General features: G+C 35.8%; 1 protein-coding gene and 1 pseudogene across 1 annotated transcript in view; both read left to right on the forward strand.

Annotated features, from left to right (window-relative positions):
* Window positions 1-11,413: 11,413 nt before the first annotated feature.
* On the forward strand, window positions 11,414-24,159 carry LOC116525755 (annotated as a pseudogene).
* The window catches only part of ABCA6 (ATP binding cassette subfamily A member 6), a 63,007-nt gene continuing 62,734 nt past the window's right edge, over window positions 24,155-24,427 (forward strand). The window contains exon 1 of the mRNA XM_032241891.1: window positions 24,155-24,194. The gene's annotated coding sequence lies outside the window, so the exon portion shown is untranslated. The remainder of the gene's footprint in view (window positions 24,195-24,427) is intronic.

The raw sequence follows: 24,427 nt of genomic DNA on the forward strand, positions 1-24,427 counted from the left end.
CATTCGGGTATGCCTATCAAACGTAGATTAGGTCTTTTCACATAGTCCCACATTTCTTGGAGACTTTGTTCATTCCTTTTTACCCTTTTTTCTCCAGTCTTGCCTTCCCGTTTTATTTCATTGAGTTGATCTTCGACCTCTGATATCCTTTCTTCTGCTTGGTCAATTCGGCTGTTGATACTTGTGCATGCTTCACGAAGTTCTCGTGTTGCATTTTTCAGCTCCATCAATTCACTTATATTCCTTTCTATTTTGTCCATTCTTGTTAGCATTTCGTCAAATCTTTTTTCAAGGTTCTTAGTTTCTTTGCATTTGGTTAGAACATGTTCAAGTTCACAGAAGTTTCTTACTACCCACCTTCTGAATTCTGATTCTGTCATTTCATCACACTCGTTCTCCATCCAACCTTGTTCCCTTGCTGGCGAGGAGTTGTGATCCCTTTTAGGAGGAGAGGTGTTCTGGTTTCGGGTGTTTTCATCCTTTTTGCGCCGGTTTCTTCCCATCCTTAAGGATTTATCCACCTGTCGACTTTGTAGTTGCTGGCTTTCAGATTGGGTCTCAAATCTTTCAGATTGACGTTCTGTTTGTTGATGATGAGGTTATTTCTGTTTCTTGGTTTTCCTTCTGACAGTCTGGCCCCTCTGCTGTAGGTCTGCTGAGGTTCACTCCAGGCCCTGCTTGCCTGGGGTTCACCTGCAGCAGCTGTTGAACAGCAAGGGTTGTTACCAGTTTTCTTCTTCTGCTATCTTTGTCCCAGATGGATACCCGCCTAGTGTCAATCTGATCTCTCTTTTATGAGGTGTCTTTTTGGATATATAGGGGTCAGGGAGCTGCTTGAGGAGACGGTCTTTTCTTTATAGGAGTTCAAATGGTGAGTTGTGAGCTCTGTTGTTGTTCATTCAGAGCTGCTGGGCAGGTACTTTTAGGTCTGCTGCAGCTGAACTCATAAACTGCTTTTTGTTCCCAGGTGCTCTGTCCCAGGGATTTAGGGCTTTATTTAAGAGTTTCCGTTATGCTGCCGCCTTCTTTTTTTTTTTTCCTTCAGACCTGCGCAGCCCAGCAAGGAGGCCGCCTAGTCACTGTCGGCCTATGGCAGCTTTGCTGAGCTGCTGTGGGCTGCGCCCCGCTGCCGAGTGAACTTTCCTGCAGTCCTGTTTATATGGGTGTAGTTAGAACTGCTTTGGCGATGGCGGCCCGCCTCTGTTGGGGCGGAGTCTCTGCTGTGGCGGGTTGCCTTGGCAACGGCGGGCTGCCTCAGCAATGGCGGGCTGCCTCGGTAATGGCGGACGCCCCTCCCCGACAGAGCTGGACCATCCCGGGTTCAGCTGCGCTTGCTGTGAAACTCTCAATCCAGAGTTTCTGGTTGCTGTTCTTTTGTGGGGGTGGGGCCAGCCAAGCCTGATCGCCTGGCTCCCTGCCTCAGAGCCTTTTTTAAGTTGGTGTTCCAGTCGCCTGTTGAAGAGCCGCCGGGGTCTGTTTGTTTTCCCCTGCAGCCACTCACTGCGCTGGCTTAAACAGCGGCACTGAGGTTTGTGGTGCTTTTTTTTTTTTTTTTTTTTTTTTGCCCTGGAATCTACTGTCCTGGTTCTCTGCTCAGTCCCCTTTTTGAACCAGCGTATGGGCGACTTCCCGTGGCTCCAATCGCCAGCCTAAAGGGCCCCCGGACCGGTGTATTTTGTACGGAGAACCGTGGCTCCAGGGCGCCGACAAAGCAGCTGCGCGGGGCAAAGCAGCGGCGCTGGCCGGCACAGCCGCGCTGGCCGAAACAGCCGCGCTGGCAACCGTGGAGCACCTCTGCCCGGGAATTTCCTAGTCTGTGGGCAATAAAAACGCGGCGTCCACTCACCCTCTGCGCTTTCACTGGGAGCTGCAATCCTGAGCTGTTCCTAAACGGCCATCTTGGATCTCCCGGGGAATGGCCGCATCCCTCTTTTTTACACTTCTTTTAGTCTGCCATTTAATGCTACTATTCTATAAAATTCACGTGAGTTTTTCTTTTGTCAGTTATTCCTCTTCCTCTATGCTAGTCCAGACACTTCTGTTAGCTTCTGTTGGTCCTTGACTGGCATTTGAATATTAATATGTGTTTATTTTCATGAACGTTTTGTCATTAGCAAAAGGCATGTAGTATGCAAGAAAATAAGAAAATTACCTTAGGCAGCTTTATGACTGCATTCTCTCTCCTCTTTCCCTCTATGACCTGCCATTTCTAATCTTTCTGTTGATCCTTATTCTTTGCAGGTGGTATGCATAATTGGTTGTGCAGCCTCTCTTATATTCCTCACATACATATTTTCATTCATCTTTCGGAAGTGGAAAAAAAGTAATGGCTTTGGTCTTTTGGATTATTTATTGTAAGTATATATACATGCATACACATTTATATTAAATTTTCTTAAAGTTTTTTAAAATGTAAATTTAAGTATAAATACATTGCTTAGAAGAGAATGGAGGGTTTTTTGTGTTTTTCTTTTGTACTTTCATTATTGTTGTACCATGTTTATGGTTTCAGAATGTTTTGTTCATTTTATTTCCTTTATTTCCCATTTGTTCTATGAGGTTTCTCTTTTAGAACTCTGTTTCTTTGGAAAGAAGCAAAATACCTGTAGAAACCATGGCATGTCACAGCTAAAAGATTAGATCACTTCAGACAGTTTCTTCATTTTACGGAGTGGGAAAAACTGAAAAGAATCAGACTTAAACCCAGGCCACTGAACTCAGTGAGGTTTTCCTTTTAAATAATTATTCTTGAAAAACAAACGAACAATGAGCATAATAGGTGGCTATATAGACTAATAACATAAATAAGTAAGAAACTGTTTTCTTAATAAATAATTTACTAATTACTTCAGGCATATGCTATTGCATCTCCTTCCCTATTACTAGCTGATTTCACATATTAAAACAGCCCAATTTTGTTAAATAAGGTTCACTGAAAGAACTAAAAATCTAAAATATTGGTCAAGTCCAAATCATAACTTTCATAAGCAATATAAAACTCTCCTCAGGCTCATCTCAGGTATGCCCTTAGTTTGGGGATCAGCTGTGGGAAAGGAAGCAAGATCTATACTTTGACTTTTCTTTTTTCTTCTGGATTTCCCTTTCTCTTTCTGTGGACAGTGTGGAGGGATTAGGGTAAAGGGATCAAAGTTATACTTCACTGGAGCTGTTACAGTTACATTGGTTAGCCTTTGTGAGTCGTAACTAAAAGTTGGATTTGTATGAACAGGAATACACAAATATAACCAGTTGGAGAATTCAGTATGTCAGCAGAAATCCTAAAGGCTACTAAATTGCTCCCAAACCTCCAAATCCCATCCCTATGACAGCTAATCATGTAATTCCTTGGGCCAGTTTTATCACTGGTTGTACAACAGTGGTCAAATGTTATAGCCAAGGGTAATGTCTTCTTAACCATTGGTGTTAGTCATTGACCTTTATCTTTCTCTTGTAATCCCATTATAAAGGTAGGCTTGTCAGTTTCACTTTTTAATTTAATCCAATTTTGCTTTGTATATTTTGAGACTATTTTGTTGGGTGCATTGAAGTCTAGAATGATTATACACCAACCCTATTTATTCTTATGGTTTTTGGCCATAAAGTCAAATGGGTTTCATATTAATATAAATATACCAGATTTCTTTTGTTCAGTATTTGCTTGATAAATCTTTTTTTGCCATGTTTGTTTACTTTTAACCTTTCATTGTTCTTATGCTTTAATGTCTGTCTCTTTCAAAACAAATACGGTTGGATTTTATTTGTTGTTTTGTAATTCAGTCTGACAACCTGCTTTTAATGTAATGAGTTTAGTGTGATTTTTAACATACATGAAGTTACACTGTTTTACTTTTTGCTTTATGTATGTGATGGCCGTGTGTGATTTCCCTTCTTTCTTGCCTTTCTTGTTTGTTTAAATTTGTTTTTATTCCACATTTTTCTCTTTTATGGTTTGAAAGTCATAAGCTATATTTTATTACTTTGTATTAGTTTGCTAGCGCTGCTGTAATAAAGTACTACAGACTGTGTGGCTTAAGGAACAGAATTATTTTCTCACAATTCTAGAGACCAAAAGTCCAAGGTCAAGCTATTGGCTGGGTTAATTTCTTCTGAGACCTCTCCTATGGGCTTATAGAGAGTCATCATCTTCTAGTGCGTTCTCATGGTCTTCGCTTTGGGGTGTGTCTGTGTCCCAATCTCCCCTTCTTATAAGGACAATAGTCATGTTCGGTTAGGGACTCCCTCACTGGCATCCTTTAAACTTAATTACCCATTTAGAGACTATTTCTAAATATAGTCATGTTCTGAGCTACTGGGGGTTAAGATTTAAACATACATGTTTTGGGGAGGCAAAATTCAGCCCATAACACCCCTGAAAATTTTTTAAAATACTAAACTTAACAAAGCCTAAAGTAAATAAATATCCTAATTACCTCCAACACCATATTTTGGGGATTTTATTATTAATAATTTCTTACCCTACTTACATGCTATTGTCTAGTGTTTTGGTTTTCTTTTTTAATCCCTCAAATAAGCATCTTTATTAACATTTTAAGAACTTAAAAAAGATTTGTGTACATTTTAAATCAATCTATTTGTTCACTATTCATACTTGGATTTTAGTCTTTTTTCCCTCCATTTTGAGATCTGTCATCTTTTTTTGTTTGTTTCCCAAAATGCATCATTTATATATTCTTTTAAGCAGGTCAGTTAGCTATAAACTCTTAGTTTTAAAAAAATCATTTTCACCCCCATTCTTAAAATATAATTTAGCTGCATTTGCATTTCTAGGTTGACAATTATTTTCTCTTGTCACTTTGAAAATTCACTCTCTTATTGCTTACATTTTTACTGTTCAGATGTCTGCTATCAGTCAGTTACCATCCTTTGTAGAGGCTCTCTCATTGACTAACCTTTAACTTTAATTATTATTTTTTTTTACTTCATTAGAATGTTTCTAGGTGTGGATTTCTATTTATCTTTATTTTGTACAAATTGTGCAAAAATAAAGATAAATAGACATCCAAACCTAGAAACATTCATTTCTGAACATTCAAATTTATTTCTGTCGTCAGATTAAGAAAATTCTCAGCCAATACCACTTCAAATATTGCCTCTGAGATTTTCACACTATTCCGTACATCTGTTAGCATTTCATTCAAATTTTCCATGTCCTTGTCCTTGCTACCTTCTGGGGAAAGCTTTAGACGTTTCTTCCAATTCACTTGTTTTAAATTCAATTATCTTTACTCATTGACTACATAAAATTTCAGTTTTGTTTTCCAAATCTCTTTTTGTTTCTATTTAAAATATGCTTATTTCTCACAATCTTTTGTTGCTTTCTATTGTTCTATATTTCATATTTGATTTATTTAAACATTTCATTGGAAATAATATCTCTACTTGTTATTTGATAATTCTAGTATCAAAAGTCATCTAGTGCTTATTGCCTTGTATGTTTGATGTATTTTTTTGTTGTTGTTGGGAAGAGGAGCTCATATTTGGTTGACTTTAAAGTGTGGAACTCCTAAGACTCTATATTAGGGATGTTTTCATCCTCAAAAAATTTTCAATTATTTTTGTGAGAAGTGCAGTATAAAATCCATCTAAGATTGTATAAGCCAACTTAGAGTATCATGCCTCAATATGGGATTTGCAAGGAACTCCCATCAAAAGAGTTTCATTTTAGTCTCTCCAAAGTCTTTGCAGGGAAGGACTTTAAAGAGAACCCAAATCATGTCTTCCTAATTCATGGGCTGATATAGAGATTTGTCCTCAGCCCAAGCAGATTTTATGTTTACTTAATGGTCCAAGTTGGGTTTCAGGCTTTTTGTCCTTGAAGAATTTCCTCACTTTTTTTCCCCTTGAAACTAGCAGTATATTTAAGGGGCTCTTGTTTTAATTTCCCCAAATTTAATTGTACAGTATGGGTAAGACCCTTTGGGATATTTGTTATGCCTTATCACTACATACAAATGTCTACAACTGACTTTTGAGACTGCAGTTTTATAAAGCAGTGAATGTAGAATAAAGTTGGTAGCAGATGGAAGAATAAATATAGAATGCAGAAGCAGAAACAGGAAGTGTTTGATTACTCCTTACAATGCATTGTTGTTGCTGTCATTGCTTTGCAGAAGGAGTGGTTGATGGAAGACTTCTTCTTTTTTTTTTTTTTTTTTTTGAGGAGTAAAGCAATATAGATGGGATAATTGGTGTAGTAAGATGACAAAAAGAAACAGAATAAAGATGAAAGATGTAAGATAGTCAAAGATACAGGCTTCACTTGCATTGTTAGATTTAGAAAATGTAACTTAATTTTTATACAACACTGTAGATATATTGCTATATAATTTGTTAAAGCAATACTGTTAATAATTACAAAGACTATGGCCACTAAATCTTTGAGGAGATTCTGAAATATACACAATGTGTATAAAATAAGCTGATGAAACCCTGAGTTTATTTCAGTTTATATTGTTTATTCCTTCAGAAAAATTTCTTGTACACATGGAAGAAACACTATTTGTATGCCTTTTTGATATGTATCATATTTATATATCCACTTGTCCATATCATTATCTCACTGCTTTGCAGTGCTACCTTTGTTATTGATTAAGACTATTTCTGGCCTTTCTGGTTTCTTCTATTAATCTGTTTTTCTGTTTATACATCAATACCACACTGTCTCAATTACAGTAGGTTTATTTGAGACAGCAAATCTTCCCACCTTGTTCTTTTTTAAGTGTCTTGGCTATTTTTGATTCTTTGTATTTTTATGCACTTTTTAGAATCTGCTTGTCAAATTCCATAAGAAGTGACATTAATTGGGATTGTATTGAATCTATAAATTACTTTGAGGGAGAAATGATATCTTTACATAGTGAATCTTCCAGTTCACAGACACTGTCTGCTTCTTTATTTTAGGCTTTTAGAAACATCTGTTTTGTATATATAAGCTCACAGTATCCAACACATTATATATTGACTTGATGTATGACAGTTGACTCATACAATATCTCCTTAGAAAAGTACAGTGATTAAGAATTTTGTGTATATTTCAGAATCTCCTCAAAGATTTAGTGGCCATAGTCTTTGTAATTATTAAAGGTATTGCTTTAATAAAATATATAGCAATATATCTTCAGTATTGTATAAAAATTGTTAGATTTTCTAAATCTAACAATGCAAGTGAAGAACGTACCTTTGAACATCTTGCTTCTTTCATCTTCATTCCATTTCTTTTTGTCATCTTACTACAGTAATTACCCCATCTGTATTGTTTTACTCATCAAAAAAAAAAAAAAAAGGAAAAAGTCTTCCATTAACCATTCCTTCTGGGAAGCAATGATAGCAACAACAATGCATTGTAAGGAGTAATCAAACACTTCCTGTTCCTGCTTCTGGATTCTGTATTTATTCTTCCTTCCGCCACAAACTTTATTCAATCATCTCCCACTGGGTCCCTCCCATAACACATGGGAATTATGGGAACTACAAGATGAAATTTGGTTGGGGACACAGAGCCAAACCGTATCATCTTCCTTTTCTTCCTCCATTTTTATTCTTGTAACTACAGTAATTACAATACTATTTAACAAAGTGTTTTGTATAAACTGGACTCTTAATATGTATCCTTTTTGATTATTTGGTGAATAAAAACAGAACAATGGAAATCTTCCTTATTCTTTGCCCTTCCCAATATTTATTCATTCATTCATATTGATTGTATTTTCCTGTGTGCCAGATACTTTGCTTGAAATATAACCATGAACAAAGCAAATTTCTGCAATCAGGGAGCTTACATTCAATGAAATATAAAAGAGAATAATTCCTGTTCAAATCAACATATATTTGACCCTTGAATAATGTCAGAATAAGAGGCACCAATCCCCCTTAACCCATGTAATTGAAAATTCGCGTGTAACTTTTGACTCTCTAAAACTTAACTACTCATAGCCTATTGTTGACTGAAATCTTACTGATAACATAGTTCCTTAACACATATTTTGTATATGCATTATACATTGTATTCTCACAATAAAGTAAGCTAGAGAAAAGAAAATGTTATTAAGAAAGTCATAAGAAAGATATATTTACTTTCTTTCATTCTTGAAAGTAGAGGTGGATCATCATTCTTGGTTTTCATTCTTGCTGTCAAGAATGGAGAGAGGAGGAAGAGAAGGCAGAGGAGGAGTTGGTCTTGCTGTCTTAGGGGTGTCAGAGGTGAAAGAGGTAGAAGAGGTGGAAGGGGAGGCAGGAGAGACAGGCAGACAACTTGGTATAACTTTATAGAAATACAATTTCTGTCTTACTTTTTGCTTTTTTATTTCTCCAAAAATGTCTTTACATAGTACCAATCCTTTTTCTACTGTTTGCTTTGGTTTCAATGCCTGTATCATAGAAGATTCCATGTCATAAAATAAGTCAAAAGCAGTCTTGAATAATCAGAATCCTTCTTTCAAATTGTTTAATGTCAATTCGTTTTCTGGCACTGCTTCTTCTACATCTTCTTTCTCATCCTCTGGCAATGGAAACCCTCCTTTCCATAAAATTGTCTTCTGTTAATTTCTCTGGTGTGGTGTCTATTAGTTCTTGAATTTCTCCAAGATCCATATCTTGAAACCCTTCACACCCCACTCTATTTGCCATATCTACAATCTATTTTTTATTTCCTTGATTAGTTCTATTGTAAATCCTGTGAAGTCATGCACAACATCTGGATACAGTTTTCCTCAGCAGCAATTTATTGTTTCAGGCTTGATGTTCAAAGCTCTTTCTGTAACAATGATGGCATCTCCGATGGTAGAATCTTTCCAGACTTTCATGATGTTCTCTCTATCAGGGTTCTTTTCTATAATGTTGACAATCCTTTCCATAGAGTATTGTGTGTAATGAGCCTTAAAAGTTCTTTTGACCCCTGATCTAGAGGTTGGATTAGAGATGCTGTGTTTGGGAGCAAGCAGACCACTTTGTTGTTGTCGGTGTTGAACTCATTTGGTTCTGGGATACCAAGGGTGCTGTCCAATAGCAAAAGAACTTTAAAAGGCAGTTTAAAAGGAACTTTAAAAATACTTGCTGACTTTAGGGACAAAGCATCGATGGAACCAATCCAGAAAAAGGGCTCTCACTGTCGAGGCCCTCTTGTTGTATAACCAAAAGACTGGCAGTTGGTGTTTATCTTTTCCCTTCAAGGCTTGAATGTTAGCAGCTTTATAGATAGTGGCAGTACTGATCATCAATCCAACTGCATTTGCACAAATAGCCTGTCCTTTTCTATCTTAAATCCTGGTACTTAATTCTCTTTCCTACTAATCAATGTCCTTTGTGGCATCCCCCCACCCAGAATAGGGCACTTACATCTGTATTAAAAACATGTTCAAGTAAATATATTTTCTCTTCAACGATTTTATTAATAGTATCTGGGAGCTTGTCTACTGCATCTTGATTGGCTGAAGCTGCTTTCTCTCTTATCTTGACATATTTTGAGCCAAATGTCTTTCTAAAATTATCAAAGCATCCTTTGAGGGCATTACATTCTCCAGCTTTAGATCTTTCACATTTCCTTTAAGTTGTTATATAATGACTTCACTTTTTATCAAATTGTATTAAAGCTTATAGGTATAAAAGTTGGATCTTCAATATGAGATAAAAATGTATTTCACGAAAAGCGCAAGGTTTTTGTGCCTCCTTGTATGGCTACAGTGACAGATGCATAAATATCCTTTTCTTCTTTTACAGTAGTCCTTACACTGGATTTATTTACTTTGAAATGGCAGGCAACTGCAATTTATAGTACATATCTATGTATCAATCTACGGTACATATCAAGCAATTCAGATTTTTTCTTGTAATGTCATGACTTTTCTCTGCTTCTTGGGAGAACTTCCAGAATCACTAGTGGAAATTCCTATAGGTCCTATGGTATTATTCAAAGTTTACAGTATTGCACTAAACACAATGAAAATCTGTAAGAACCATGAGAGGTCATTTTTTTCTGAGATATGCCATTTGCTTGAGAGTAAGGAACCTCACACAGCATTTTGAGGGAGTATTTGCAAACTTGAGCTCCTCACAGTAGCAACAGGAGTTGACTACAAAATTTTTACAGGGGTACAGCATGTTCTACAGTTAATTTTATGCCGTCATGATTTAAATCTGCATCCTTATGTTTACATTTTTCTTGATTGCTAATGGCAACATGTATGGTATGTGTTTCTGTTCATGTTTTGATACAGTTTAATTTTTTACAACAGATTTGCTTATAATTTACAGTGGTGACAAAATAGACTAATATCTACATATATTTTATGCATTCATGATATACCTAACTTTTCTTTAATTTTTTCAGTACATGTAGACTATGGGGTTCATCCGTGAGGTTTTCAAATTGTCACAAATCTTCCCCAAATTCCTAATATATTTATGGAAAAAAATCCACCTATAATTGCACCCATGCTGTTCAAACTCATGCTGTTCAAGGGCCAACTGTATACACTCTTTAGAATGTCATATGAATTTTGAATGATGGAAGAACTGGAGCCAGAGAGCCATTTTAGGAAACTACTAACAGTCTGAGTGGTGATATGGGCTGCCCTTTAAAGTAACATTCATATTATTTACCTCTGGGAATGTTCTAAACTGTTCAATATTCCTACCTTGGATCTCAAGACTAATAATTCTGACCTTTCTCTGACTGCTTAGATATGGCAATAAACACCAACCTCAAAGTTTATTTTGTCTTTTAAATTCCCAAGTCATATCATCAGTTAATTCTTCACTGTATCTTTGTACTGAAAACATATTAAGCTTCCGCCGGGCGCGGTGGCTCACGCCTGTAATCCCAGCACTTTGGGAGGCCGAGGCGGGTGGATCACGAGGTCAAGAGATCGAGACCATCCTGGTCAACATGGTGAAACCCCGTCTCTACTAAAAAATACAAAAAATTAGCTGGGCATGGTGGCGCATGCCTGTAATCCCAGCTACTCAGGAGGCTGAGGCAGGAGAATTGCCTGAACCCAGGAGGCGGAGGTTGCGGTGAGCCGAGATCGCGCCATTGCACTCCAGCCTGGGCAACAAGAGCGAAACTCCGTCTCAAAAAAAAAAAAAACATATTAAGATTAGTTATAATAAATTAAGTGAATAATGTTATATCACCTTCTTTTATTATTGCCATTTACACCTACTGGGTAATGCAAAATCGTTAAGATATTTATGTCAGACCTTATTGTAATTCTCTGTTTTAGTTACAGTGGAGTTTGATACTTACTAAAGAGGACATCCTAAGAATATTTCTATCTGTGAGGCCAAAATTGAAAATGACAGTATCTCCCAGGAAAACAGCTTATTCATAGGAAATACCTGAAGATATCAAATATAACTAAGAAAATTATAATATCTCTGGATTTTTTTCTTCTAGATATTAATATGTGTATCCACAATTCTGGTATCAACTCAATATGAAAAACACAATTTAATTTTGTGCATAATTTTAATGCCTTCCTTCACTTTGCTTGGATATGTCACGTTATTGATCCAGGTAAGCAATGTTACCTACTGTGTCCTTCTTATCATAAGGTGTCTGGAAATGAAACATGGAAATGAAATGATGAGTAAAGACCCAGTTTTCAGGTTGGGAGAACATTAATTGAGATCTGAATGTAATTTAAATATTTAGTGTTTTAAGATTTATATTTCATTTTATTTATTTTTATTTTTGAAAATAGAGACAAGATCTTGCTATATTGCTCAGGTTGGTCTCAAACACCTGGCCTCAAGTAATCCTCCTGCTGTGGTTTTAAATATTTAATCTTTATGGTAGTATATTTAACATCAGTTTATTAAAATGGATTTACTACCCAGCACTTGACTAAGCATGTTGCATAGTGCTGTTTTTGGAAAAAGAAAACAGAATTAGATTGGATGCAGGGATATTTAGTTTCTAAGTCATAGGTTCCAATTTTAGGTAAGATAAGTTTTTGTCCTGTACATCTTTGTAAGTAGTGGTTAAGCATCGAAGCTTGCTTTTCTTCTGGTTTTGGCCATTATGGGTCCCTAAGTAGAAGGCACAGTAAAAACTGGTTCAATATAAAACCAATTAGGATGATCTTTTATGAGGAAAGCGGTCATGATCTGGATGTGACAGACTAAAGTACCCATATGTCTACATTTAAGAGATTTAAAAGAAGCGAGAGAGCCAGTCGACAGGATAAATGTTTTAAAGAGAAGATATAGTCAAAGAAGATTTCAAGGGTCTTGGCTACTGGAGGCATTATTACTACCAAGAAGAATCTTGCAGTTAATAAATTAATCATTTAATAGTCTTCTTTAAAAAAGGATAACAATTTAATTATAGGGGTTTACATTTTCTTGATAGTTGTTGTACAGCCAGAATTGCATTTTTATGTATTTTATTTCCTCTGTAGAATCTCTCCATGAAGTAGAGAAATTCATCCCAATCCAGAAGAGCCCTAAGAAGAAGATGAAAATGTTCAAGCTGAAAGAGTCAAAGCAGCAAATGCACTCACTACTCCAAACTTGGAGGAGGTGGACAACAGTGATTAGACCCTTAATGAAATTCTCAGATAATTAGTTTGTCCTATAGAATGTTGGTTTTTATTTTGAAAAGTTGCTTTTGTTTTTTTAATATGTCTGTTTATAGCTAATATTCAAATTATTCTCTTTAAAAGTAACTACCCTGTCTTCATTCTTTTATTTTTTTCTTCTTCTGTTTTCTGTGGGCCTTAATATTCCAGCTCCTCATTCATCAGATTAATTCAACAAGTTCTCTGATATTTTAAAATTAATTTTAACAAAATCCGACATCTTTCAAGTCACAATTTCATTTTGTATTATCCTATACTTGTAATATTAATAACTGAAGAGCATATGAACAAGAGCAAATGAATTTACAATGCATGGAAATCAATGTGGAATAAACTGGGAATGAAATTAGTGGAAAGGGCAAGGATAGATGCTAGCATAATGCAAAGGGAATATATTTTATTAGGAATTAATTTCATTAGTAGTTGATTAAGTAGCCCTTATTTATGGACATACATTTGGGTACTTTATTTGAAAAAAGAGGTTAAAGCTCTTCAGCTTGGCATCAAATTTGGTTAGGTTTATAGAGTAGGAAATGGAAAATAAAACATTAATTAGTAAAATATCTGAAATGTAACAGGAAAATCATGCTTTGTCATATTTTCCAGAAACCAGTCATAACTGCAAGCTATTTACACCAGGAATATTGTGAAACAAAGAAAAGTTGCTTTTCAGCAAGAAAGAAGAAAATAGCCATCAGAAATGTTTCCTTTTGTGTTAAAAAAGGTTTGAGTAATTGCTCTCTTTATTACTATTGTTGTAATGTTCCTTATTCTCTAGATTTAAGACTACAAAGGGGACAAATTTTTATTCTTTGAGACTGTTCATATTTCCTGGTTAATGTGTAATTATGAAACTTCTTCACAGGTCAGCAGATAAGTCTTTTCTACTTCAAAATTATGTCCCAATTCAAATGGCAAGACCCCAATTCTCTGTATTAATGTTATAATACAGGAGTTTTCAAGGTGCTAGCTAAGCTTTTGTTTTAGAAACGTTATTTTGGGCTGGCCGTGGTGGCTCATGCCTCTAATCCTAGTGCTCTGGGAGGCTGAGGTAGGAGGAGTGCTTGAGGCCAGGAGTTTGAGACCAGCCTGGGCAACATAGCAAGACTCTATCTCTACAAAAAATTTTTAAATTAGTTGAGTGTGGTGGTGCATGCGTGTAGTTCCTGCTACTTGAGAGACTGATGCTGGAAGATGGCTTGAGCCCGGGAGATCGAGGCTGCAATAAGCAATGATTACACCACTGCACTCCAGCCTAGGTGACAGGGCAAGATTCTGTCTCTGAAAAAAAGTCATTTTGTTTCCAAATGTTGTGGAACCAACCAAGCAATTTTAGATTAATCAGCCTTGAAAATTCAGATACTGATGGTGATTCTTTCTTCCAGGTGAAATTTTAGGATAACTAGGCCACAATGGAGCTGGTAAAAGTAGTTCCATTAAAATGATCACTGGGTGTACTGCAGGAGTGGTATGTGACATGTGAAGGAAATTTTGTTTTAAATATTGATGACATCCTTCTGTTATTCCTATCAGTAAATCAAATATAGAAAAATAGATGAAAGAATTTATAAAATTTATCCTGAGTATTCAAAAAATATTGTAACTTAATGGCCACTTTTATCTCTTTTAGTAGAGCAGATTGGAGCAAAAACCAAAGGTGGATCTGGTATTCATTGTCCTGCATAGGTGGTGTTACAGGGAGCAGAGCATCAGTAATGCAACAGTGTGACAACAGCCTCAAGTTCTTGGGGTACTGCCCTCAGGAGAACTCACTGTGGCCTGAGCTTACAATGAAAGAGCACCTGGAGTTGTATGCAGCTGCGAAAGGACTGGGTAAAAAGGATGCTACTCCTAGTATTTCATGGTACAGAGAGAAGTCTCACAATTTGTAGCTGAATGAAGGGAAAAATATGTAATCTCTTTATTATATAAAAAAAAGGAGATCATAAACAATGTCTTTAAATTTTCATGCAAATAAAATGTTTGAAATACCTGAATAAGAACCAAATCATAAGATTTAGCATTTATGAAAATGTTAAGGAAGCTTAAATTTACTATCTAGAATAATAGTGCTAAGGGCTTCCTGTAGTTATTTCAGATAGGTCCATTTGCTGTACACTTCATGTATAATCACACTGTTTTTTGTCAGATTGATGGAAGCTCTCAATCTCCAGGAGCAACTTAAGGCTCCTGTGAAAACTCTATCAGAGGAAATAAGGAGAAAGTTATAGGCCAGGCTCGGGGTTGCTCTGTGCACCCATGGGTGGGTGCCCATGGGCTGTTCCTCCCATTGAAGCTGTGCTTCATGCTGAGCATCCTGAGGAACCCATCAGTGGTACTTCTAGATGAGCCATTCACCGGGATGGACCCCAAGGGGCAGCAGCAAATGTGGTAAGGAGAGTGAATATTAAGTGTCAGAGTCATTAGAATACATCTAGTTGGTTTTTTGTGTGTATGTTTGTTTGTTACATTTTGTTCCATTTAAACTTTGATGTGCACATCCTCTATTACGTAATTCAGTGAAATTTAATATAGCATTCAAATTCCTCCAGGAAGGAAAAAATAAACATTTTAAGACCCAAATAGACTCTTGATTATATTTGATTGGATTTTTCTTCTCTTATTCCTCTTCCCCCTGTATTTTATTTTTCCATTTCATTTTTCAATTATTGAAAGTCATATAGTGTGATATTTCTCTATTTTTTACCCCAACTTTTCTTCCCCAATAGTGGATTATTTTAATCAATATTTTCCAATACTCTTCTTTTTATGAAGCCTATTAATATGGTACTATCCTTGGGTAATGTAGCACAATTTTTATTCTTTTTATCTATGGCAAAGATTTTCTCTTGTAGCCTAATTTATTTATTATTCATGTATTTATTTTATTATATTACTTGAGACAGGGTCTTGCTCTGTCGCCAAGGCTTAAATGCAGTGGTGCAATCATAGCTCACTGCAGCCTCAGCCTCTTGGGCTTAAGTGATCCACTCACCTCAGCCTCCTGAGTAGCTAGGACCACAGGCATGTGCCACCATGTCTGGCTAATATTTAACTTTTTTGTAGAGATAGGGTTTCACCATACAAGCTTCTTGTATCCTAAAATAAAATTTTCTCTTTAGATTTCATGCTTTTTCCTGTTTATCTATTTTCCCAAATTACTTTCTAAATGCGAACAATCCCTTACTTTATTTTTAGGCAGACACTTTGGGCTACTGTTAAAACCAAAGAGTGGGGTGCCCTCTTGACCACCCATTACATGTCAGAGGCTAAGGCTGTGTGTGACCATGTAGCCATGATGGTGTCAGGAACGCTAAGGTAGGTAGGTGCCTGCCCTGAGCCAGCGCAGGACTAGGATGTTCTTGTAGAGAGAGTTTCAGTTTGCTGTGAACAGCTGATGCTCTTCAGCTCCCTAATGTATAATTAAACACCTTCCTCTATAGTGAGAACTGAGGAAGAAATTAAGAGACAAGTATTTTTTCTTTCTTTATCTACCCTGAACTAGGTGTATTGGTTGCATTCAACATCTGAAAAACAAGTTTGGTAAAGATTATTTGCTAGAAATAAAAAAATGAAAGAACCTACTCAGGTGGAACCTCTCCACACAGAGATTTTGTATTTTCCCACAGGCTGCTGGGAGGAAAGGTAAATGATGTTTTTGGTTTGAGTGACAGGTATAAGTATTTTCCAGTATTTGTATCATTTAGTTTTGTGCTAGTCTAAACAGGAAGAGAAAGACTGAGCAGGCTTGTTCATCACAAAACAAGTTGTTTGAGGATTGCTAGGATGTGTGGTAAAAACTAAAAAGTTATTTTCAGTGAGTGTTTTAGACCTCAGAAAAAGCGAATGATGTGTGTGTGCATTCCTTTGTATGTGTGTAAATGGTGGAATGGCTTGGAGATTAAGAACAAAGTATAGACAAATTAAACTATCAACTTTTTAATGATTTTTAAAAATAGACAATGAAAACAATACTTTCACCTACAGGATTTTGCTGAATATAAATTGTATCAAGAGCTCTGTAACACAGACTTCCATGCTTGAGAAGTATTTACTCTATCTGGAATTATTCAATCGAATAATCATTTGATCCTCCCAATGTTTATTTTAAAGTTATATGTGGTCAGCCATGAGTTATAAGTAATAGTAATCAAACCATTGTGAATAGCAGAATGAGGCTGAATTTAATTGAAAGATGAACAGAATTTTCTGATATACTACTTCTATTCATTTATTTTTATAATATTTATTATATTTATTGGACACCTATTATCGACTGCAGGCTGTATGTTGAACAGTCAACAAAATAGACAAAGTTCTTCTCTTTTGGAGGTGAAGGTATTAAGCAAATGAAAATGAAAATAAATGAGCATATTGACATTGAAGTAGGACTTATTTATTTTAATTACTTTAAATTTAAATAGCCACATGTAGTTAGTAGTTACTCTATTAAACAGTGCAGGCCTAGAGAATTAAAAGGAAAATCATAAGTGTGGTTGTCTCAGAAGGTAAGAGAGAAAGAGTATGTTTGTTTTAAGGAGGATGTGTACAATTTTATTTAATGGCTTTAAGAAGTCTGAAAATGAGGACTGAAGAGTGTTCATTGGATTGTGCAACGTGAAAGGGGGTTGAAGGTCAAGAATTATTTTTTAGCAGGAGAGTTCAACATATTTTAATTCTTATAGGAAAGATTAAAAATTAAATCTCAATCTCTACCATGAGAGGGAAAAGTAATGCAAACATTCAAAAAGGTTGCTTTTTGAGAGTAAGAAATATAGTACAATAAGAAAGTGCAGGCTGAGTGGGAAAGATTCTTGATCAGAGCTATTTCTCAAAATTTATCTTTAACATAAAATTAGAGGCAACCAGATTTTTGTTGTTATAACATTTTTTATGACTGAATATAAGTCATTTCACACCAATTCATGCTCTATCAAATCAGACATTTTTATTTAAAGAACACTTTGAAAAATTATTTTACTTTGCCTATTAATTCCCCCCCAGTGTTATCACACTGAAACTTAGTGATAAAGCTCACTCTTCTTCCTGACAGATATTCCTCCTCAATGGCATATAAGTTACCTGCGGAGCATGTCCACCCTCTATTTTGGGACTTTTTCAAATTAGATGCAGGTAAATTTGGGTTTATATAAATAAGACTTTATGTATTGGTTGCATATTTTCATGTAGAATATATACTATGCACTTTCAAGTAGAACAATTAAATAATCAATCAAAACTTGGAAAATCCCTACCAGAATAGCCTTAACAATCTCAAAGGAAATTAAGTGGTGGTCCTAGATGTGGGTTTGGTCCACATGATTCTTCCTGTACTGACGAGGAAGCCCAGCCACAGATCAGTCAGGTTATTCCATCCTGTAGGACTGAACTGGGGTACCAGGGCTGTTTCTTACCATGACACCAGTGCATAGAATTGAAGGATAATTATAAGAATGTTGTCCCGAAGAGTATCAAGGTGAGCTTTTGGGTTCTCTCTGTTTCTAAAAATCAAAGTACCAGGATCAAATGTACAGAGGCAACAATAGGAGGACTGAGTGAAGATCAGCGAAGGAAAACACAGAGGGGTGAGGTGTAACAAGTCACGATTGAGGAGAGACTTCTGAACTAGTTCCAGAGACACCGTGCATTTATGGCTATTGTTGCAGAATGTAGAAGTGTGAGATCTGTTAAAAGGGAGCCAGCAAGGAATGGACTTCTCCATAGATTTATAAATATAGAATAAATTATTCTCAACAGCTGATTTGGAGTCCAAAGCATACATGTAAATAATCAAAAGGTTATTACTAAAATAGGACATAAGGAGCTTTTTAGAGAGAGTTTATAGGAAATTGAATATGTTCACGCATGGCTATCTTTTATTAGCCATATCAGCACTCTTCTTTAATTTATCTTTCAAGGAAATGTAATTATTTGGCCTATATCTTATAGTATCTAAACAGTTTGAAGTTACTATCTCTATTGTGACTTTACAAACACTTGGTGAAAAATATATAAGCCACTAATGTCAGCCTCTTTAAATGCAGTGAAACAGATCTTCAACCTGGAGGAATACAGCTTTTCTCAGGCTACTTTGGAGCAGGTGCGTTCTCTTTGAACAAGAGAGTATCATCCAGATAACCTCTGTATGAAACCATCTTTCAGAAACACCGTGACATTTTTGTATCTTTTTTATTTTCTCTTACTTAGGTATTCTGTAAAGAGCAGGAGCTGGGAAATGTTGATGACAAAATTGATACAACAGTTTGATGGAAACTTCTCCCACAGGAAGACCCTTAAAACGAAGAACCTCCCAACATTCCATTTTAGGTCGTACTACATTGTTAGCTTCCATAATTCTACAAGAATGCCTTCTTTTACTTCAGTTAACAAAAGAAAACATTCAATAGTGTAAACATTCAATAATGATTAAAGTTTTCATTTTTTAAAATTTTAGGATGAAGAAAACAAGGAAATATAGGAAAAAGTAGCATACAAAATTAGCAAAATCAGACGTGTTATTCATCCCCAACATGTGTCTAATTTGTGCTTAAAAATAATTTAAAAATCATATAATATTAGGTTAGTTTTTGGTTATTATCAATAAAATTAACACTGAGCACATTTTACAAATAAAAATATGAGTTTTTTAGCCTAAACTTCAAATGTATCAGCTATTTTTAAACACTATTTACTCAGATTCTAATTTAATGTGACATTCACTGTAAGAAGCTCTGATAAACTGTTGAAATGGCACAGCAGAACATTTAATTATGACATATTCTGATTATAAAATAAACACATGAATTTTAGTACATATTAAAATTATATGGAAGAAGATAACCATAATCTGTAAGAAAGTATCACAGTTAATATTTTATTCAGCCAACTTTTATATGCAATGTATTTTTTATGAGTCCTTTTTCAAAGGTAATATCAGTAGGCATAGTAATTTTTTATATCTTTTCACTTCACAGTTCACAAACATTTTCCATGTTATTATAACCCTTTTGTGTTATATAATTGCTGCATTGATATAATAGCTGTATTGATGAATACCAGAGTTGTTACATTTGAGTTATATGCAAATTTATTTCTTAGAAATAAAACTTTGGGGACTCCATGTTTGGATCCCCTTCCACGAACACTCTTGTGCTCATGGAAGCTGTTTTTCTCTATCCAGGATTTCCCCTCTGGAGTCCCCTTCCATGAACCCTCCCTTCATGAAAGCCTGTCTTCCCTTCCCAAACTCCATCTCTCTATTCCCTTCCACTCAGTGTGGAAGCTGCTTTCCTCTCCTGGATTCCATCTTTCTGGATTCTCTCACTCAGTGTGAGAGTTAGCTGTTTATTTCTTTCTCCTCCTGTTTCTCTCTCTCTCTCTAAATAAATCACTTTCTACAAACAAACAAAGAAATAAAATTTTGATGCACTTTTCTTATGTCTTCTTTATTAGAGTCTTCAGGTAAGTGATTCAGATATCAAATGATGGCTTTCTGTCTTTGGTAAGATCCATATAACTTTATTCTCTGACCTGTAGAAAAAGTCATTATCCATCTGCTATCATTTTGATATTTGACCCTCTGAATGTCATGTTGAAATTTGACTCCGAGTGTTGGAGGTGGGGCCCAGTGGGAGGTGTTTGGGTCATAGGGATGGATCTCCTTATGAATTACTTGGTGCTGTCCTTGCAGTTATGAGAGAGTTCCTAGGGGAACTGACAGTTAAAAAGAGCCTGGCATCTCTTTCTCCCTCTCTCTATATCTCTTGCCATGTGATTTTTGCACATGCTGGCTCCACTTCACCTCTGCCAAGTAGAAGCAATGTGAGGCCTCACTGGATGCAGATGTTGGTACCACATTTCTTGTACAACCTGTGGTTTAAGAATTCCAACAGAAACAGTCAGCCTAAAAGTATCCTGTGAAACACCTAGGAAGATAGGACGTCAGACAGGCAACAACTTCAATGCAAAATGTGTCTTGTTCCAAAAGTGACAGGAGGACCACTGCCACAGAAGCCACCCTAAAGTGAGAAGCAGCAGTAAGAAGATAGATCTATCTAGTGGAAGCAGAGCTGACATGCAGTTGCTGACTTTCACATGCTTTCAACAAGCAGCATTTGCAGCAGAGCAATATGAAGCATTGGTTGAATGAATACAGAGGCAAATCCTTCAGAAAATGCAGGATTGTGTTGGATTGGGTAAAAAACTACCAATGGTTACAAATAAAATGAATGTACATTTATTGCCCATAAATTCTCAGTGTCTCAATCCATTTAAATTTTTTGTGGCAAAAATATAGAACAAAATTTGCTTGAAATAGATGCAGAGAGAAAATATTGTATGCTTACACTCATATGGAACATCTATTAATAAATTAGGCACATTCACTGAGACAGAAAGAAATTAAAGATTACTAGCAGCTTGGGGGAGGAGAGAGTGGGAGTTATAACTTAGTGGTTACAAAATTCCTCTTGGGTTTATAAAAAATTTGAGAACTAGACAGTGGTGCTGGTTGCACAATTTTATGAATGCAATTAATGTCACTGAATTGTACACTTAAAAATTGTTAAAGTGGAGAATTCAATTCATTTACTTTTTCAAAATATAATTTTTAATATTCTTATATGTTTTTCTATAAAAATTATAGTATTTATACAATCTAAATTGACAAATCCTCTTGCTTGGCTAATACATTTTCTATCATATGCACACAGAATAATATATCTATGATTATATAATGATATTACTTAACATCATACTATGAACATCACACTTTCCTAGTCTATTATATACCTGTGTCAGTTTAAGCTAGTTTTTTGTTTGTTTGTTTGTTTGTTTTGTAATGTGTATGTAGTATTTCCGTCTTTGGATGTACCAAAACTTTATGGTTGAGAATAAATTGAAAGATATATTGATTGTTTCTCAGTTTTCCTCTTTTAAACGATGCTGCAACTAAGAATGTTGCATACATATCTTTGACAGGGTTCTCTAGACAGACAGAACTAATAGGAGATATATGTGTGTGTATGTGTGTGTGTGTGTAGGAGTTTATTAAATAGTATTACTCACATAATCACAAGGTCCCACAATAGGCTGTCTGCAAGCTGAGGAGCAAAGAAACCAGTCCAAGTCCCAAAGCTAAAGAACTTGGAGTCCCATGTTTGATTGCAGGAAGCATCCAGCACAGGAGAAAGATGTAGGTTGTGAGGCTAAGCCAGTCTAGCCTTTTTATGTTTTTCTGCCTGCTTTTTATTCTGGCTGAGCTGGCAGCTGATTAGATGGTGCCCACCCAGATTAAGGGTGGGTCTGCCCTTCCTAGCCCACTGACTCAAACGTTAATCTCCTTTGGCAACATCCTTACAGTCACACCCAGGATCTTTATCTTTCAATCCAATCAAGTTGACAGTATTAACCATTACAGCAGTTATCTACATAATTAGTTCAAATATGTTCCTAGAATGTCTGAGTCATTGTGTGGAGTTGTACCAATGCATTCTATCCCTAGTTTTCCAGAAATTTACTCAGAGAGGAAAGAATTAGAAACTGTGGGCAATAATGCCAAGTGAAGTGTCCATTTCCATAAACAAAAAAATGATGGCAGAAATATACAGCTAAAATGGAACTAAGAAAGGTCCCAGTCTCTTACTGTAATCCCCGGATAATAACACACACCCCTCCAATCTGTGATTAGATTGGGAAAGGTGGAAAGTGAAGAGAAATTTGAAAGCCTGTCATATTATGTTCTTCCACCTTGGCTGGGGGAGTTACAAAATCATGATCCAACTAAGGGAAAGCCTCTTATATCACTGAACAGAACAGAGAAGTTAGTCAAGGAAGAAAATGCTCAGCCTAATGATCTTTCTACCATAGGGTTTCATTTTGTCGTTGTGTTTATTTTTTCACTTGCAACCAGCCCAGGGGGGGTCACACGGAAAGAAAAAAGTCTTACCAAGGACCTTGGCTACTCAGCCAAAACCATCTCCAGGCTGTGGTAGTAATTGAAGTGAAGAGGACCTTTGTTTCTGAGGAGTCCTGTATCTCTTAGAGAGGGAAATGAAAGAAGAAAAAAAGAGGTTAGCTTGTCAGAAAAAAACAAAAGGAAAAAGAAGAAAGAAAAAGTATCACTGACCTAATCAATTGCCAACAGAGTCCAACCACCGTGCTGATGAATCTGGACTTCTTTAATATGAGTCACTAATGGGAAAAAAATTATTGGCCAGATGAGAAAAAATTAGACTACAGAATAATTAAATCCAAGTGCAATAATCAGCAAAGTTCTCCAAAGAAACACACATAATTATTAAAAAAGAAGATCTTAAAAATACTACTACTTAGAATTTTGTATGAGTCACATTTGGAAGAGGTAATTTCCTCCTTAGTTTCTAATAGTCTCATTTGTTTGGTCTGCTGATTTGTTTTCATGATAGGCTTTTGATTATGAGTTTATCTTCTGGGAAGAATATTTCTTTTAACTCTGTTTCTTTGTGTTCTGAAATTTGGATGTATCTTCACAGATTTTTTTGTGTTTTATCTGTGACACTCCAGGATAGTAAGAGGAGGAGGAGGAGGGAGGAGGAGGAGGGAGGAGGAGGAGGGGAAGTATCAGCAGTAAGTAACATTTTTTGAACTTTTACAATTTTCCCTCATTGTTCTATGTACTTTACTTACATAGATGAATTTAATCCCTATAATAAACTTATATATGTTAATACTGTTATTTCTCCACTTTTGGGGGGTAAAAAAATGTGAGGAGGTAAGAGTTAAATGGATTGTGCAAGGTCACACAGCTGGTACATGGTAGAGCCAGAATTTGAATATAAATTTGGCTCCAGAGTATATGCACTAACTGCTATGATATATCTCTGGACATGTTATTATGCTAGAAGAATAAATTCAGATTCCTCTCCTGTCTCTTTTACCTGACACTGGCTCTACGTGCTTTGGGATTTCATTTTCTATGGGCGATCTCTCTGTCTCTGTCTCTCTCTTGTCTCTCTCTCTCTCTATCTGTCTGCCTGTCTTCGAGAATTTGGGCAGAGAATACAGCTATCCTCTTCCCTGAGATTGTATGTGAACTTTTCCTAGTTTTTTGTTTTCATAAGCACTGGACAGTCCTATAAACCCTCTGGATTCCTGCAGGAATATGAACTCCAGCTTTCCAAACTTTCAAGGAATAAGTTCAGGTCAGAGGGTCATTAAAACACCTGAGGCCTGCTTTTCAGTTCAGTATATCCTTGAACTGCTAGAGTGTATGAAATGCCACTCACAGCTTAAGGGAAACTTTAAATTCCTTTTCAGTTTTAATACCTGGAAACATGTCTTTCAGTCATTTTTGGTTTCTTCCATTGTTGTTTACATTCTTTATCTTTTTTTCTTCCTTTTTTGAACTTGACTATATATTGGAAATTCAATTTGGAGGTATATTTTACCCACCATTTCCATGACCTTCTAGCTGGCGGCTGGGCACTTCAGTATATTAGGTCACCATTTGTGGGGAAATTGTCACATTACATAAGGAAAATGGCCTCTCCAAAATGAAAATAAATGAAAGGTAACAGGTCAAGAAAAAGGAAGAGAAAGCATACACAGGAAACAATGGTAAGAAATTTAAATAATATATATATATATTTAATCTAAATAATTATCATAGATATTATAGCTGTTATTTTTAACACAATTATGAGTGGCAGAATGAAAATAATTCCTAAAATAAAGTATAAAGGGTCTAAAACAATGATAACAAACAATGATAACAAAAAAATTTATAAAAACCTTAACTCTATTCCAGTTGGCTTAAAAGTACCTTTGAATTTTGTTGTATTACTAATACA

Source organism: Sapajus apella, unplaced genomic scaffold, assembly GCF_009761245.1.
Source record: "Sapajus apella isolate SASKATOON/1434 unplaced genomic scaffold, GSC_monkey_1.0 scaffold48, whole genome shotgun sequence".
NCBI classification, from domain to species: domain Eukaryota; kingdom Metazoa; phylum Chordata; class Mammalia; order Primates; family Cebidae; genus Sapajus; species Sapajus apella.